The sequence below is a fragment of the Arachis hypogaea genome, chromosome 7 (genome assembly GCF_003086295.3).
Source record: "Arachis hypogaea cultivar Tifrunner chromosome 7, arahy.Tifrunner.gnm2.J5K5, whole genome shotgun sequence".
Taxonomy (NCBI): Eukaryota; Viridiplantae; Streptophyta; class Magnoliopsida; order Fabales; family Fabaceae; genus Arachis; species Arachis hypogaea.
In genome coordinates this window covers 9,015,239-9,026,997 of record NC_092042.1, presented here as the reverse complement: position 1 = coordinate 9,026,997, position 11,759 = coordinate 9,015,239, and the positions used below count along the sequence as shown (strand labels likewise).

Below are 11,759 nucleotides of genomic sequence, written 5' to 3'. Positions count from 1 at the left end.
CAGAAACTGTTATCGAAGGTGAAAAACTGAGGAGAAGTTTCTATGTGACCTGTAGCAAGTGTGGTCAAACAGGGCACAACTATAAGACTTGCAAGGGTGTGCCATCCAATCCAAATTGGAAACCTAAGACCAGGAAACCAAAGAAGAAGACCCAAGACAACCTTTCTCTTGTGGTTATACCACTGTCACAATCAACACCTGAGGCAGAGGTACTTGGTTGGACTAAGGATCTTTATGTCCCCCCGATAACATGTTTAAGGATTTAATTGTCCATTTTAAAAGTGTTAGAGGACCTGTATGTATTTTTTAATTTTGCCTCATGGCTTTCTTGTCTTTCTTTATGTCAGGGTGAGGAGCATGACTCAGCTACTCCAACCAACCTGAACTATTCTACCACTTCCATAACTCCAGATGTGGCCCAGCAACAACTTGCTTCACAAGTTGCATTTGTGACCACCACTGCAGCCCCTGCAAGACAAGGTCAGGTTCCATTCAAACCTCCAACAAGAGTTCCAGCAAGGCCATCCAACAAAACATTCAGACCGAAACAACCAATTAGAAGGAAGGGTGATGGCAAACAACAGGTTCAGAAATCACAGCAGCCAAGTGTGGAAGCAGTTGAAGGACCATCTGATGAGACTCTGGTTGCAACAAGCAGTGGAACTAAAAGGATGTTTCAGTTCATCCCCACCCCAGGAGTCAACAATTCCAAAAAATGATGTTGATATTTTATGAGTCTGATATAAAACTTGGATGAAACTTATTTTCGTTTGTTATACATTGTGGTGTCTTTTTGGCAAAACTATGATGCTAAGGTTGTGAACTGTTATCAGACTGCATATCATGTTTTGTTAGGATTGTAATCCATCGAACTTAAACTTTGGTTCAATGTTAAATGATCCAAACTATTTTATGTCTTTTTTATTCTAATCCCATCAACATCATATTACATATACCCACCCAACTCCAACATGTTACAGCAACAGCATATCATCATTCATCAAAGGATAACTTAATACAACACTTGTGTTCTAAAGGCATAATTTAAACTGCTTTTCCACTTTTCAGCCAAGTTTGGCAACAACAGAACCCAAAATTACACTAACCACAATAACAATAACCAAATACAAATTAACATTCTCCTTCCTCTCTAGATGCAACATCTTCTTCTCCAAATCAGTGAGTCTCTGTTCCACCACCTTCTTTCCAAGATACAGCTTCAGATCATCAACCTCGTTCTCAGTCATAAACTTGTCCAGAACTCTTACTGTTGAAACATGGTCATCCAGCCATAAGAAGAACTTGCAGTGACTGGAATTTTTCAGCTGCATGTTCATCATGGCAAAACAAAAAATCACCAACTTATAATCAAAATAAATAACTTCTTCTTACGCCCGTATAATCAAAATCAATCAAATAAAACCACCAACTTACCTTAAAGAATGGACATCCAAAGAACAATCTGCAGCTTCCACACATTTTATGGTCGACGGTAGTGGAACGCGTCTTCCGCTGGATGAAGCTCCATCGCTGGCCATTTACCACTCCGCAATACCACCACCCCAACCTCTCACACAAATCACAACGGCTATAGCGACAGGGTTCCATTTGAACAAATAGGGCACAAACCAAAACGACATCGTCCTAAACCTTAAGGACTACAATATCCCTTTACTTTCTCCACTAGCACCACGTCAACCCCGTTACCACCCTCGTGAAGACATGTACGCATATACACGCCACATAGGCGCCAGCTAAACAGATTTCGTTACGTGTTGGACACCGAATTGAACGGGAGGACCGATTTGTACGGCGTTTTGATGGGTGAGGGATCGTTTTGTATTTTCCAATCCTGAGAGGGTTAAAATGCCACGATTTAAAAGGTCAGGGACGAATTTGTCCTTTACCCTTCTTAAATTAATGCATGCGAACCTTTTGCATCTTGACACAATCACATGAGACCTTGTTTTTGTCTTACAAGTGAAGGAGCACCCACGATTCAAACGAGAGCATGATGACCTCTATATTGAGCGCAATCTCAACTTGACCGAGGTTTTTTGTGGCTTTTAGTTTACTGTCACCATCTTGACGGGAGACAACTATTGATCAAGTCAAATTCTGGAGAAGTCATCAAACCAAGTACTATCTATAGATAATTTTGGGATTGTGCTTCACTGGAATTTCATTTTATAAACGTAGTTTTGATTCACAAATAACTTATAAAATCTGTAATGTAGGCCAACAAAAAGCCATAAATGATTAGGGAATGCCACAACACAATAAGCCGTTCATGAAGGGTTGTCTTTACATCAAGTTTAATGTGGATTTCCCAGACTCAGGGTTCCTTTCCCCCGACCAATGCCGATTATTAGAGACCTCAAAAATACAGCAAGCAGTTGACAGATATGGAGATAGATGAGTGGGAGGAGACCACATTACATGATATCAACATGAAGAATGAGATGAAAAAAAAAGCAACAACAACACTACCACGAGGCATATGATAATGATGATGATGAGCAATCCATGCCTCAAGTGTGATTTGGGATTAGGGTTCATGGACTTAGGGACTGATTTGAATTGATCGAATAAACTTATCAGCAACAAAAGGGTACACTAAGCGAGTGCCATGCTGGCAGTTAATAGGGCATGTTAGTCAGCGTTAGCCACCTTAGCGCAGGAGATGACGGAAGGACTAAAGCGACCAGGTTGGTTATCTTTCGAGGACGAATTTGATTAATTTTATCTTTTGGAGACGAAAATGGATATCGATGTATCTTTCAAGAACGATTTTGTCTATTATCTCTCTAATTATGGTTCTGAAAACTGATATGTCGAATCAAAAGCCGGCAATGTGAATGGTCCGATCCTATATCTAAAACCACTACTCAGGATAGAATCGGACAAAAACTGCTAAATCGATCAGGAACTGGCTGGTTGGACCAAACCAAAAACTGGTCGGTTCTTCCTAAACGAACGGTTTGGTAAATTCAAAAAAAAAAAAAATGAAGTATGCGTGTTCCCCACTTCCCCCCAACGCACAACCCCCTCGTAGGTGATTTCGTCCATTTTAGAAAGAAAAGGAAAAGCAAAAGTGCTTAAAACCCTAGCCTCTTCCACAGTTCCACCAGTGTCGTCCGTGGTTGTCCACGGCTTCCCTCTTCGCCCTGTCCCAAACCCTCTGTTCTGTCTCGGCTCGGTGTCTATCCTCCAGCGGCTTTTCTATTCGAGCTGCTCGCTGTCATCCTGCTCTCCGTCTCGCTCCACGGCTATTGAAAGTTAGTGGCCAGAACTATGAAAATGGGGATGATATTGTGTAATTTTTCGTAGGTTTCTCAATGACATCATTAATATGCATTGTCGTACATACTTGGAAGAACCTATCATTAGTCTTCTTATTGCAAGCTTCGAGCATAAAAAATTGGGGTCAATCATTTTACCTTTGAACTTCCATTATGTCATGTCACTAACTGTTATACTGGATAAAAAAAGCATGTCTAATAAAACTCAAATGTCACTGAGGCCACTATTTCGGATAAGGTTAACTTATTTCTAATTGTGCTCACCTGCTGTACCTTTATCTAAAAACGAAGCACTTGAAAATCTGCAAATGCACCTCTCAAATGGAAGAAGCAATGCCTTGTTTCGGATGAAGCATTGGGAGGTAGTGGCCTTCTTTTAGTTCAATAAAGAAATATGTGAATTGGATTAACTCAATTAAATTAATCAGTCTTTTAATTTAATGAGCTTCTATTTAAATTGATAAGTTTAAAGATTGTTAATACATTTTATAATTTACAATTTCAGTTATAGATGATAGTATTAATAAAAAAGTATTTGGTGATAATAATATATCTGTGGATAATAAGTAGAATTTTTTTGTTGTAATTATATTAATGAGTTCAATAGTGATACAATGACTAATGAATCTTAAATTGTTAATAATTGATGAGATCAAAGCTTATGTTATATTTTGGTTGATGTAGTACTCTAAATTTAGAAGACATTTTAAAGTTTATATTAGATTATAATTATATTTTAGGATATTTATTTATAATTTTTTTTATTATTTTATTATAAAACAGTTTTTTGATTAGACTAAGATTGAACCAGTAAATTAATAAACTAGTAGTTAGAGTGATTCGATGATCGGTCCGGTTTTTAAAACTTTGCATCTAATAGTAATTTAACCACCTTTCTAGGAAGGGTGTCCCAAAAGTAAAATCCTAAATCTAGATTCAGACTTTTACACTGTGACAATCAGCACAATTGTTACCTTTCCTATAAGTATTCACAAAAGGAATAGTCCAATTTTTCTTTCTTCATCTAAAGATGTCTTTGATCATATGTATGAATTTTTTTTCCAAAGTCATATAATTCCATTCATGAAATGAAAGAAACATATAGGTGTCCATATATGGGACAAATAAAAGAAATGGGAGACTCTCAATGCTCTACTATAGAGGTAACATCATATAATAATCTAATAAGAGAGATAAAAAGTAAAGTGCTCATCAATTAGGAAGTGGAAATTTGTTGAAACTCTTTCTACAGCTTCAAAGCCAACGCCATTATCTCTTCCACGCTAGTTGATACATTATCAAAAATGAACCTGTTCCTAGTCTTCCATAAGGACCAGCTCAAAATCATCATCATCATTCTCCGAGAGGAGCTATTGGATTGGGTACACAAGGCTCCCATTCTCAAGTTCCACTCAACATAGAAATCAGAGTCTTCGATGCTCTTTCTAGTAGCTGATAAGCCCATTTTTGACCAAATTTCCTTTGATTTTACACAAAGGAAGATGCAATGATTGATTATTTCTGGAAATGGTAGGCATCTTTGACAGATAGGTTGAATCGATGGGATGCGATGATGAAGCTTTTGCAGCACTGGAAGCTTTTCATGGAAGCCCCTCCAGAGAAAAATCTTAATCTTCCCTGATATTTTCAGCTTTCACGGTTCTCGCCACAAATTTTGTTGTCTCACTGGGTAAAGTTCAATGGGAGGATGCGAGAACCCATAAGTCATACGGTACCTAGTACTCACTTCATACAAATCACTCTTATTAAGGACCGATAAATTTTATCTTCTCCACCCCCAATTGTTGTTGCTAGCACACGTTAACTAGTGTCCTCAGAAAAAAATACTTCTAATTAGAGTTTGATTTCACTGACCATTAGAAAGTATTAAGTCTTTGACCATCAATAGTGGCTGATTTGTAGATTAGAAGTTTCAGATGAAGAAACAACATAAGGATGTGGAAGAGCAAGCCAAGGATCATTGAAGATTCGGATACTGGATCCATCACCAACTCACCAAACCAACCCCTTTTCAACAACCTTACGCCCTTCCAATATGCTACGCCATCCCCACGAAGGTATTGTTCCGATCTCTGCATTCATTATAGAACTGTATCGAAAATATTTACCTTTGAGGAGTCTAGATAGGAGTGATTGTGGCTGAGAGATAACTTTCCAACATTGTTTTGCTAATAGCGCCAAATTTTGAGCCCCTAAGTCCTTAAAACCTAGTCCACCTTTCAATTTTGGTCTTGTCATAGTATCCCAACTATCCCATGCCATTTTTCGCTCTATACCTTTTTGACCCCACAAAAATTGGGAGAGTATGTTGTGAATCTCCCTAGTTAAAGTGTCAGGAAAACGGAAGCATGATAATGAATAAATTGGGATAGCCTCCCCAATAACTTTGATTAGAACATGCCTGCCTGTAGAGGAGAGAAGTTTTCTTTTCCACCCTTGAACTCGCTTCCTCACCTTGTCCTTGATTTCTCCAAAGGTGGACTTTTTTTATTTTTGGACTGTAGATGGAAGACCCAAATATTTATCCTGTGCACCAATATGATCAATTTTCAATTTTTGAGCTAATAGTAATCGAGCAACGAGAGGAGTATTATTACTTAAGAATAGAGCTTATTTATGCAAATTAATTTTTTGGCCACTGAACCCCTCGTATGACTGAAGAAGATTGAGAATATTTTTACAACTGTTTCTGATGCTTTGCAAAAAAAGATTGAGTCATCCGCAAACAATAAATGATTAACAGTAAGATATTTTCGGTTGATCTGAATACCTTCAATGAGACCATTTTGCTCTGCCTTGTTTAGCAAAAAGGATAATCCTTCTGCACAGAAAAGAAAAATGTGTGGAGATAGAGGGTCTCCTTGACGGATACCTCTATTTGGTTTAAAAAAAAAAACCAAAAGGTTGACCTTCAACAACGACAGAGTAAGAAACTGTAGTCACCACCTCCTGTATCCAACCAATCCACCTAGATTCAAATCTCAGCTTCTCCAAAATGAACCAAAGAAAATGCCACTCAACACTATCATAGGCTTTACTCATATCCAATTTAACAGCCATTTTACTAGATAGACTCCTCTTCTTTGTCTTTAGATAGTGCATACATTCATGAGCGACTAGGACATTGTCTGAAATCAATCTACCCTTAATGAAGGCACTTTGATTAGGGCTTAGGGAAGTCATAAATTTCTTTAGCCGATGGACTGGTACTTTAGAAATAATCTTATACACAATTGAGGAAAGACTGATAAGTCTAACTTGTGTCATATTCTTTGCATCAAGAATCTTAAGAATGAGACATATTTGTGTATGATTGAAGCTCTTTAGTAGTCTACCACTGACAATGAAACTGCAGACAACCTTAAAAACATCTTCCCCTTCTAAACTTCAGTAGAATTGAAAGAATTTAGCCGTAAATCCATCATCATCAGGAGCGCTCTGGAGTGAACACTAAAGACCACACGTTTTATCTCATCAAAACTGACCGGTCTAGTTAATTTTCTGTTCATGGTTGCTGAAACTTTGGTTTCAAAATCTTCGAATGCATGTGCCGAATTAGCTTGGTTAATCGATGTGAAGATATCCTTGAAGTATGTTTCAACTACTTGTGCAATTTTCTCACGGGTGGTAGCATACGTACCATCATTCTTTTCTAGTTTCCAAATTTTATTTCTCCAGATTTTTTATTGGAATGATTGGTGAAAGAAACTTGTATTTTTGTCCGCTTCTTTTAGCCACTTTACACGAGATTTCTCCCTCCAATAGCTTTTCTTCCAAAAGTAAGCATCCTCAAGTTTATTTTCTAAGGCTTCAACCTATTCCCCCCTGTAATATCTTCCTCTCTGAGAATTTCAAGCTGAGATGTGAGTTCACCAATGTCCTTCTTCGAATTAGATTTGTTCTGCTGCTGCCATTGAACAATACGGTGCCTACAATGCTTCAATTTTTTAGCCAAAACAAACATTACTGAGCCATTCACCCATTCTTTCCAAGCTTCCGTGATAATTAACCGAATTTCTTCTAAACCACACCATCTCTCCTGAAACTTAAACCTCTAAATAGATTTTTCTATGATCGGATTTGTATCAACGAGGATAGGCGCATGATCTGAACCATTTTCTGCGAGTCGAGACAGCGAGGCTGATGGAAAACAATCTATCCACTCACCGTTTGCAAGTGCACGGTCAAGCCGCTCCCTAATTTGGTCCTGCTCTCGTCGCCTATTAGTCCAAGTGAATCTTCTCCCAATCATACCCAAGTCCTTCAGTCCACCATCATTAATAAAATTCACAAATTCAGAAATAGATGAAGCTGGTTTTAACCTTCCTCCTTCCTTCTCATCGAGGCTCACTATAGCATTAAAATCACCCATAATTATAACTTTTTCAAAGAAACCTTGTACAAAAGAGAAAAGTTCTATGTATTGGGTAGATCGAATCTCATTCAAGCTATTTAAATGTACCCCAATTAGCCCCCAAGAACAGTTCAAAGCATGATCTTTGGCAACTGTAAAAAACTCTTTTTCAGGAAGAATCTCAACTGTTGTGCCCTCTTTACATGCTAAAGTCAATCCACCAGCAGTTGTACCTGTCGAACTAACAATCCTCCAATCCGTAAAATAACAAGATCTCAACTTACTTTCTACCAGACGAGATTAATTTTTTTGTTTCACATAAAAATACGATCTCGGAAGAGTGGGATTGACACATCCCTTTAAAGTTATGAACTGTCAGGAGTCATTCCAAACCGCGATAATTTTATGAAAGAACTCTCATAACGAATTAAAGGGAAGGAATAAAGAAGGGAATAAGGAAAAGATTAAAGAAAAGAATTGATAAAATCAAACATTGACCTAGACAGTACAAGAATTCTATTTTGGAAAAACTTCTAGCAGAACAAGTTAAAAATATATACTCCTCACGTGAAAAAATATAAACGGCGCTCGATCATATTTATGAATTAGTTGCTTTCTTCTTAGATGATTCATCAATATATAAAGCTTCATATCTCTTCTTGAATGTTAGTTGGAGTAATTTTCTTTTTCATCAAGCACATATCAATGCTTTTAGCCGTTGACTTTGAATGGAAATCCTTTCCTTATTTAGCTTAATTGTAATGGGCAACAACTATCCAATCACTCATGAATTTGATCTTTAACGGTATCAATTGTTGTATTGATAGTACAACATTTTTTAAAAATAAGCTTGATATTATCTTAAGTTCTTAACGATATTCTCATTAATATTGCTAGTTTGCATAATTCTAGCTTGTTTGATTAGTTATTTTTGATTGATTTCTACATTACTCATCATAATGATTAATAATTGAAAATAATCAATTATGTTTATTATCACAAAATATCAAATCAAATCTTGACTCAACATTTATAGGCCATTGAATTTAAAATTTAGTTTCGTAGATTAGTTTATGGTTGAATTATGAATGAATATCAGAATGTAAGATGTATTTTTATTCTTTAAAGAATTTTTTCTTCTAAAAACTAAATGTTAAATGGTTGAATAAATAAATTAAGAATTTTAAGTTTTTTAACTATTTTTTTATGAAAAATATTATAGGACTTTTAAAATTTATTATTTTTTGCCTTAATTAATTATTAATGTTTAAAAATATAGGTTAAAATATATTATTAGATTACTAAATTAAAAAAAATTAAATTAATGACTAAAAATAATAATAATAATAATAAAATTTAATAATTTTTAAATATTTCTCTTTTTTTATTATTACTAAAAACAAGTCCAAAAATTGTTTATTTAGTAAGCAAGTCTAATTCAAAATAAATAAATAAATGGAGAATTCAACGGCTCAAATTGTGTTGAATGGTTCATCCAAAAGCCTAAAATATTAAAATCTAGTCTAAGTTCTAACAAGGATTTTATTAACTTCTAGCAACTCTTATTTGTAGTTATGTTTAATGAAAGTATCTTTGTAAATATATTTAATAAAAATATCTTTTTTATAGTTGTATCTAATAGAAGTGCCTTTTATAAATGTATTTTTTGGATGTGTTTTTTTATACATATATTTAAAATATAATAATTAATTATTATTGACAATAAATTAACAGATAATATATTGGTACCCTATACTTTTTTTTTATATTATATTGGTAATCCTTTTATAAAATACGTATTCTAATCATATTGATCAAAAACAGGAAAACACATGTATTTATTTGAATTTTATCAATAAGTTAAAGACGAAGGTGAGCCACTTTAGACCAAATTTTATTTGTAACTCAAACTCAGCTTTTAACTAGAACTATTGCCTCGAGCCCTCAACTCATTCAATGCATGAGGCAAGTCCTCAAAGGGTAGGAAAGAGGAAGGCAGTGTTTGGCTGTTTGCCTTATCAAAATATTAGATATTATTTTTGTCATCATTTTTTTTCTTTTATTTTTTTTGGTGAGCATTCTTTTTTGGTATCGATTCTTAATGCAAATTATTCTTTAAAATAAGCTCATTCTTATAGGTAGAAAAATCTTTTAATATTTATTTAGTAATTAGCCGCCTCATGGGTGAAATCATCCCTTATTCAACCCTTAACTACTTGCCTGTTTTCTTGTTAATTCTAAGTTTCTAACTAACTAACCTACCACTTTTAGTTGCAGTTAGATGTTGTGTTTGTTGCAACTATTTTTGTTTAATGTTATCAAATATTCAAGTAGCTCTTGATTTACAATCCAATTAAATAAAAAAGTACATATTAAAATAAGTTTTTAAAAAATTTTGCATCTAATATTTTTGTCTTTAAAATTTTTATTACAATAAAATTCATAAGATATATAAATATTTCTATCATATTTTTTAGAACTTATTTTTTTAATTTAAAACAATGGGTGTGACTAAGATAAGAATTTATATATTTTATTTTTACAAAGTTTAAAAACCTTAATATAATAACAAATTTTAGAGGCTTACATGTTTAACGCAGAATTTTGTAAGAAGCTATCTGACTATATATGTATGTATAAACATCTTGCTTTGGGATACCTTTTCTTTTCACCAAAAAGCATGCTATTTGTTTTGGCCAAAATCAATGTTTTAAAATTTTTAAAAATTTTATTAAATATTAATTACCAAAAACTTCTACTCCAGTATCTTTTCATGAAATAATCTCATTACGTATAGCTCTTTTTATAATAAATATTGTTTTGATATTAGTATTTTTTTAACAACTATACATGAATCCTTTTGTTTTGTTAGTTAAAAAATAATTTAAATATGTAATTCATTAGTAACAATTGTATTTTTATATTGGGTGTTAAAAATATTAAATAAATAGTCAAATTAATTTTTAAAAGATCATTTATTTTTTAAATTAATTTTAAAAGATTTTTTTAATTAAATTTATCTTAGTTCCTCCATTACTTCTTTTACTAATAATATCAAAATTTATTGATATGACACGTTAAGTAATACTATAACACATACCTAGTAGTCCTAATTAGCAGCTAACATAATAAGTTTATGAAATTAGATCAAATCAATCTCAAATAGGGATTCTAATGCCTGAAATTGTCCCCTCAATTAAGTTTTGATTTAATCTAATTTTAGAAACTTATCAGCTAATGTCAATTAAGACACCTATGTATGTTATAGTATCACTTAACATACTATATTAAATACATGCTACATTAAATTAACAAATTTTGGCACTACCAATAAAGAAAATGATAGAAGAACTAATGCGATTAATTTAAAAAATTTTAAAAAATAAAATTGATTAAAAAATTTTTTAAAAACTAATTTAAATAACGAATAATCTTTTAAAGATAAATTTGACTATTTACACAAAAATATTCAGCATATAGTGTTTTTCTTCGTAAAATAACCTTATTTTAACATTGACTTTTGTGTTAATAATTTTTTTAATTTGTATACACAATTGTTTTAGGGATAGGCTATGCGCTCTAACTCTTTTGGATATCCAAACTGAGTATTAGTTAATCCAAAATAGAAAATACACATCCACAGAAGATAATAACAAATTATTTCCCTAAAGTTAAGAACGACGTACTCTCTTATATAGTTTACATAGAAAGAGCAATAATTTGAAAATCTAATTTATCTTTCTTACTATTCCGCTAATACTTAAATGAACAAAAATTTAAATACATAATTTTTTAAAACATTAAAAAATAAAAAATTAAAAAATTATTTATTTAGAGATAAAAGAAAATAAGTTAGAATTTCTAATAATTTTTTCAGAGTTTTAAATTTATGCTTTACACAAAAATTAAACAATTCTAATCTTAATTTCTTCTTTAAAATTAATATTTTCAAAACCTAAATAAATTTGTGTATACTAAAAGGTGTTTAGTTTTTTGTTTCTTGTTTTTTTTTGTTATGACGATGAGAAATTTAGGATTTCAAATATACTATATATTCAACCCTTCACTCCTTCACTGCTAGA

General features: G+C 33.1%; 1 pseudogene; it reads left to right on the top strand.

The window, feature by feature from the left end:
• The first annotated feature begins 1,920 nt into the window (after positions 1-1,920).
• LOC112701088 (chaperone protein dnaJ A6-like) lies at positions 1,921-2,541 on the top strand (annotated as a pseudogene).
• The last annotated feature ends 9,218 nt before the right edge of the window (positions 2,542-11,759 follow it).